Raw genomic sequence first — 6,951 nt, 5'->3', positions numbered from 1 at the left:
TAAACATGCTCTTAATGATGCACACAGTAAATGAGCTATAGTTTCCCCAAACCCAATATAAGTGTTTATGACTTACTCTCAAATTATCTGACTTAGAAAATAAATCTTAAGAATCCATTGATTGAGTGATTCATCCTAAGTCAAATTACTTTCAAGTGTCCAATGTGTTATCTGAACCTAGATCTGTCCAGGCTAGTATTCTATCCACTATACCCTGCTGTCTCTAAAAGTAATACAAATGAATACTAATAAAAATAATGCAAAAATGGGAAAACCTAGTAACTACATTTTTTTCCTCAAGGAAAAGAATAAAAAAATTCTTTCCAAAAAGCAAACTGAACTAGAGATAACTAAAATACTCACTTTCTCAGAAAAAAAGGAAAAAAATAAAATTTTAAATAAATTTCACAGCCATGTGTGAACGTTCTTAAGAATGTTTCATGTACAGGTTTCTACAGTTCCAGTTTTACTACAACACATTTAGAGAAAATAAGTTAACACAATCATTTGAATTGGCTGCCTGCACACTAGACAAGGCTCATTTCTCTTTTTTGATTCCTTAGCACATGTAAAACATGCCATAAGATGTCCTGTCCTTCCATGGACAATGCAACCATTTTGAGGTTGGTTCTGACAGACAACACAGGGCTCTACTGTGCTAGAGGGAAGAAAAGATCCCATATTTTTTCTTTGCTTTGTGCTTCTTTTCTCTCAAATTCTCCAGTATGTTCCTGACTACTACACATGATACTTTTAGATGCTGATGGCTGGAAATAATCCTCATTCTCTTGGGAGTCTGATTTCTGTACTATTCTTCACTTTCCTCAACACATGAGTCCTTGATTTTATTGTTCTTATAATCTGGAACATCAAAGCCCCCTTTTTCCCCTTGTGTGGGAGTTTCTAATGTGCCTTTATCCAAAATTTCACCTTTCTCCTCTGGAAGCCAATTTTCTCCCAAAGTCCAACATCTGTGGCAATGGGGTGGAAGTGGAGGATTTATTTTGTCACAGGAAGGACACTTCCAATAATTCTGCAATGAAAGAAGAAGTAGAATCAGTCTCAATGGTTCTTGAACATCTATGAATAACAATGCTAGTTATAACAATGTATTCGGTCTGTTTATTAAGAAATGTTTGTTTTGCCATAGAAAGAAGATTTTGCACCCTCACTTTTTGTTGTTGTTCTTTTTCGTTTTGTTTTCTGACTCATTTTCTTTCTTTTTTGATCTCATTTTTCTTGCGCAGGAAGAGAATTGTGCAAATACGTTAGCACATATTGGATTGGACATATATTTTGAATTGTTTAACATGTACTGGATCGCTTGCCATCTGGGTGGGGAAAAGGAGGGGAAAGTCTGACAAGGGAAGCTCTGCAGGAGTCAATGTTGAGAGATTATCCATGCATATGTTTTGAGGGTAAAAACCTTTTTTTAAAAAAAGATTTTGTAGATTATTTTGCAATATCTCAAGTCCTACCCTACCTTTATCTCTTAGCAACTAACTTCTGAAATTAAAATTGTGGTTAAATAGTTTTGCCTTTTAGAGATTCTATAGTAAGACATTTTAAATTCTGTTAGTTGTAGATCTTTTTTTCATAGGAATTCATCTCTATTTCTGGCAAGATCTCCTAATATCCATCAGCTACCATGTCTTTTTATTGTGAAGTATTTAGATGAATCTCTTAGCAGCCATTTCCTCCTTCTTCTCCCTTCCTTTTTTGGTAAAACAGAGATGGAAGCAATTTATAAGAAACTGGTCAAATTCTATTCATAGATAGTTCCTCACCTTACAAATGGTTTGTGTTGTTACAAATCGATTTTTTGAAAAGAATCAATGTTCTCATAGAAATACTGCTAGAAACGGAAACTAGGTTTGCAGGCCCAATTCAGAGAAGTCTACTTTACCTAGAATAATTTTAGTATTACTAGGTACCAAACAATGTAAAGATGGAAAAGGCTGAGAGGGTGGCTAGAATTATGTGTAGAGATCATCTAATGGACAGTCTAGTTCCATTGCACTGTGGAGGGGAGCCTGAGGTAAAGCTTGTCTTTGACATCTTCTTCATGATCCCTGAGCGTTTTTCTCTCATCTCTTGGTAAATCTTCCTGGTGTCCTAATGTGATCCATCTTGGAGTTTCACTCATATGTGCCCTCTACTGTTCTTCATGGTCCCAAATTAACTATGATATTTTCACTTGAAGCAAAACTTTTAATCCAACTGTCAAGATGTGTTAGGAAGAAAGCCTGAATTAAAGCAATGTAATGATTCTGAGCCCTGGAAACCTCCTAGAGTCATCCCTGCATTTCTTTCTTTTTTTTCAAAGGCTTGCAAATCGAATGAACCCTAGTTATTTCAGGGACTAAGTGAAGTAGAAACATTCAGAAAGTGAACATTTGGAAGAGCAAATATTTTAGAATAGGTTCAGGGGCTGCTAAACAGTTGCTTGTCTGTAAGTTTATCAACTGCTGAGCTCTACCTACACTAGCGGGATAAGCAACAGTCAGCAATGTCTTCTCTTCCTGTTGAACACTAGGCTTAACTTGAATGTTTCTTATACTTCAGAGATCTATGATTTCACCCATGTAGCATAATCTCTCTGTGTGGGCCAGGCCATGTGGTTTCTTAGAGACTGTGCACTAAAGTAAGGCATTAGAGGCAGGGTCAGATCTCAAGGGCAGAGTATAAGAGGAACCTGGAGGCTTATTCTGCCTGAGCCTGGTAAAAGGGCATTCAAGGTATTGAGTAAACCTCATTAACGAGGAAAAGCCTCCTTGCTCTTGCTGATCATGCTCAAACTTGTGCACTCTCAATCATATGACCTGAGGACTATAAAGGGGGTTGCAGTAGGTGAGAGGGAACTCCAGAAGGGAATTCAAGGGAACTCTGAGGAAGAAAGAACTCCAGAAGGAAGGCTAGAGGGAACATTAGGGAACACTATGTAAAGAGTTAGAATAAAGACCTGTTGCTGCATACTTGAGTGACTTGGGTGTTCTGTAGAGGAACCTCTAAAGAGGTAGCTCTCTGATTGAGATAATCAGATCCAGAGATGTCTGAAGATCTGGGGAAGGTAAGAAACCAGTTGACCCCTGCTGAGGTAAGCAGCTGGGAGTTAACAGTAAGGGAAGCCTTAGCCCTCTGTTTTGCTTTCTTAGAAATCACATGATGTGGAAGACATTTTTTTTGCTAGTTACCTCATCTCTCTTCAGCCCATTATCCCCACACCCACCATATAAAAAGCTTTGCATCAGGGGGTTTCTTTGGGAGGGTTGGGTAGCACTCGCTTATTTAAGGGAGCTCTCTGCTTCTGTAAGGCAGCCCTGCTCATTCTGGACTTGCCACTTGTCCGAGATTCTAATAAAACTTCCTACCTTCACTTTGAGGAGTCTGCCAGTAGTCAATTTTGGGTTAGGGTCTCCGTACCCCACACATCATGAAATATAAACATAAATATAACTCTCCCTTACCTCAAGGTTTAAGGAGTTACTAGCAGTCTCCTAAATTTATTGCTTCTGGTGACAAACTTCTCTAAATTGGCTTAGCTTGGTCCTGAGAGAACACACACTGACAGTCCTTCACTTGGGCCAAGACTTCTGGCCTTGGTAAGAATCTGCTAGAGCCCAAGTCTCAGTGGAATAACTTTTGAGAAGTCAGGATCATTGTATAATGTTATAACAAGGCATTAGATTAAGACTTTAGTGAAGGCCTCTGCTTACAAGAAACAAGACTAGAAAAAAAAGTTTGGGTAAAAGGCTAAATATACTTTGTAAATATTACCTCACTTGATCCTCACAATAACTCTGCAAGGTAGGTGCTATTATTAGCGCCCATTCTATAGTGGCTGAGTCAGGCAGAGAATATGTGACTTGCCCAGGGTCACACAACTAGGGATTGTCCGAGGCTGGAAGTGAACTCGGATCCCCCTAACTCCAGGCCCACCACTCTATTATTCACCTTACCACTTAGCCAGATGGACACACGAGGAACAGAAAAGGGGCTGAACAAAAGCAAAGAGATACAGGACAGCAAGTAATCCAGTTTAGCTGCAGATCTGATGCCATGAGAGAAAAAAGTGTGACACATAGGTAGAAAAGCCAAGTGGTCAATACATCTATTCCTATTCAGCACTTTGTGTAGTGGCCAAGAAGAGACTGCGGCACCTAGGTGCCCTGAATTTCCTTTTTATTAGGGCAGTTAGAAGGAGTATATATAGACAGAGAGTAGATGTATGTGTTGAATTTGAAAGGATAATAACTAAAACAATAAAAATGAGGGGAGAAAAAGAAATATAGTAAGAAAAAGCAAAAGGGAGAGGTAGAATGGTGTAAAATATCTCATGAAAGAGGCAAAAAAAAGTTGTGGGGGGTTTTCTGTTTTGTTTTGTTTTATACTGGAGAAGCAGATGGGGGGTAATAAGAAAGAATGAGTGAACATTACGCTCTTCAGAACTGTCTCCAAGAGGGAATAACATTCACACTTAATTGGGTATAGAAATCTATTTTACCCTACAGGAAAGTAGGAGGGAAAGCAGATAAAACAAAGGGAATGGAATGAGGATGATCAAGGAGAAACAAGACTAGCGGTGAGGAGGATGAAGGAAAAAAACACATCTGATGAGAAAAAGTGTGAAAGGAGAGAAAATAGAATAAAAAGGGGGAAACAGAATGGAAGGAAATACTGTAGTATTTAGAAATAGTAACTGAAAAAAATTTGAAGCAAGTTTTTTTTCTGATAAAGAGCTCATTTCCCAAATATATAGATAACCAATCAAATGAATAAAAATAAGATACAGTCCCCAATTGGCAAATGATCAAAAGATATGAACATTTTTCAAATGAAGTAATCAAAGTTTTCTACAGCCATATGAAAAACTGTTCTCACTACTGATTGGAGAAATGCAAATTAAAACAATTCTACAGTACTACCTTTTACCTATTATAGTGATTAATAACTCAGAAAAGAAAAATAAACATTGGAGGGAACGTGAAAAAAATGAGAAATTAAGCAATGGTTAGTGGAGTTGAGAACTGATTAAACCATTCTGTAGAACAATCTGGAACTATGTCCAAAGGTATATAAAACCATGCATATTCTTTGACCTAGAAACATCACTATTAGGTCTATATCCAAAAATAAATTTTTAAAGGAAAAGGACCTATATGTACAAAAATATTTATAGCAGCTTTTTCTGGTGGCAAAGAATTGGAAACTGAAGTGATGGTCCTCAAAAGCGGGTAATGGATGAACAAATTGTAGTATGTGATTGTGATGGGACACTATTGTGCTATAAGAAAGGACCATCAGGATGCTCTCAGAAAAACCTGAAAAGATTTCCATGAGCTGATACAAAGTGAAATGCACTATGTATAAAAGAACAGCAGTATTGTAAGATGATTTAACTATTCTCAGCAATACAATCATTCAAGACAACTCTGAAAGGCTTATGATAAAAAATGTTATCCATCCACAAAGAAAGAATTGATGATTTCATGAGTAAATATGCATCACCTATATTAAATTGCCCATCTTTCAATGAAATGGGATGAGGAGAAAGGCAGAAAATTTGGAATTCCAAAGTTTTAAAAATTAATATTAAAAATTGTTTTTACTTGTTACTATGGAAAAATAAAATACTAAACATTTTTTAAAAGAATGCTGTCTATTGTACTGAATATCCTGGAGAGTTTGTCTAATCATATGTATATTTAAGAAAGATAATAGAGATGGACAATGAATTGGACCCGGAACTTAAAGGAGGGCACATAAGGGTAGGTTCCTATGAAAAAATTGCAAAGCAATTTACTGATTCTTAAGTTTCTTATAAGTTCAATTTAATAAAAAAATAATTTATCTATAAATTGTAGAAAGGGAGAATTAGTTATGGGATGGATTCCTATAAATATGTTTTTGTTTTTATAAAATAAAAAAAATGAAAAATAGAAAGGAAGGGGACATTTGTAAAAATATTTCAATATCTTACCTTCATCAGGAATTGCTGTAGGTGCCTAAAAAGAAAAAAGAAAGCATTAAACATTCAGTTGTTCAAAGATTTCCAAAATTGAAATTTCTTTTTCTGGAAGCCAAATGGAGCTCTCCAAATTATAAAACATAAAAACACATTTGCAACATTGTCAAGATAAAGCTTATACTAACTACAAGTGAGAGAGCAAAAACTACCACCAACAATACATTTATAGACACCTGTGAATAATGTTGCTTTTATTAAAAACTTTTCAATAATTACTATTCAACATTTGAAAATCTGAAAAAGAATTATCATCCGTAGAATAGCAAGGCAAGTTTAACCTTGGAGTACAAAATGAAGCCTGGGAGAGACTAATGAACTTTTGTCACGACAGCTCATAATTTATAAGCATTTTTCAACAACCCAAAAGGCAGTCCTAGACATGGGTTTGAACCAGATGGTCAATATAGAAACCAAAATGGTTATATACTTTGTAGCCAAACATGGAGAGGCTCTATGTTAAAAACAAGTTAAAACAAGGCCTGGAACTGTCTGTGGATCAGATCACAAAATTCAGACTTGTATTGAAGAGAGTAAGGATAAACCATCAGACCACGAAAGTAGGACTTAAATCACATCCCTCAAGAATAGGAAGTGAAGGTGATGAATCAATTTAAGGGATCAGATCAGATAGAATACCCAATGAATTATGAACCAAGGTTCATAATATTGTAGGAGGCAGCAACAAAACGCATTCCAAAGAAAAAGAGCAAGAAAACAAAATAGCTATTCAATAAAGAAGAAAAGTGAAAGGTAAAGGAGAAAAAATAGACATACACAGCTGCATGCAGGGCAGGAAAGAGAAGTGAAAACATTTTATTAACATATAAAGGTGCAATAATACAAATCTAAAATTAACCATCCTCCACAGAACTGACTTCACAGGTTAATGAAACAAAAAAGCTTAGACTTCATCCTTACCTCAT

The 6,951-nt window shown here is 36.2% G+C and overlaps 1 pseudogene; it reads right to left on the bottom strand.

The window, feature by feature from the left end:
* Positions 1-480: 480 nt before the first annotated feature.
* LOC141549025 (E3 ubiquitin-protein ligase Mdm2-like) lies at positions 481-6,951 on the bottom strand (annotated as a pseudogene).

The sequence above is a fragment of the Sminthopsis crassicaudata genome, chromosome X, assembly GCF_048593235.1.
Source record: "Sminthopsis crassicaudata isolate SCR6 chromosome X, ASM4859323v1, whole genome shotgun sequence".
Taxonomy (NCBI): Eukaryota; Metazoa; Chordata; class Mammalia; order Dasyuromorphia; family Dasyuridae; genus Sminthopsis; species Sminthopsis crassicaudata.
The sequence above is the reverse complement of the archived record's forward strand: the minus strand, read 5'-3'. Positions and strand labels throughout refer to the sequence as shown.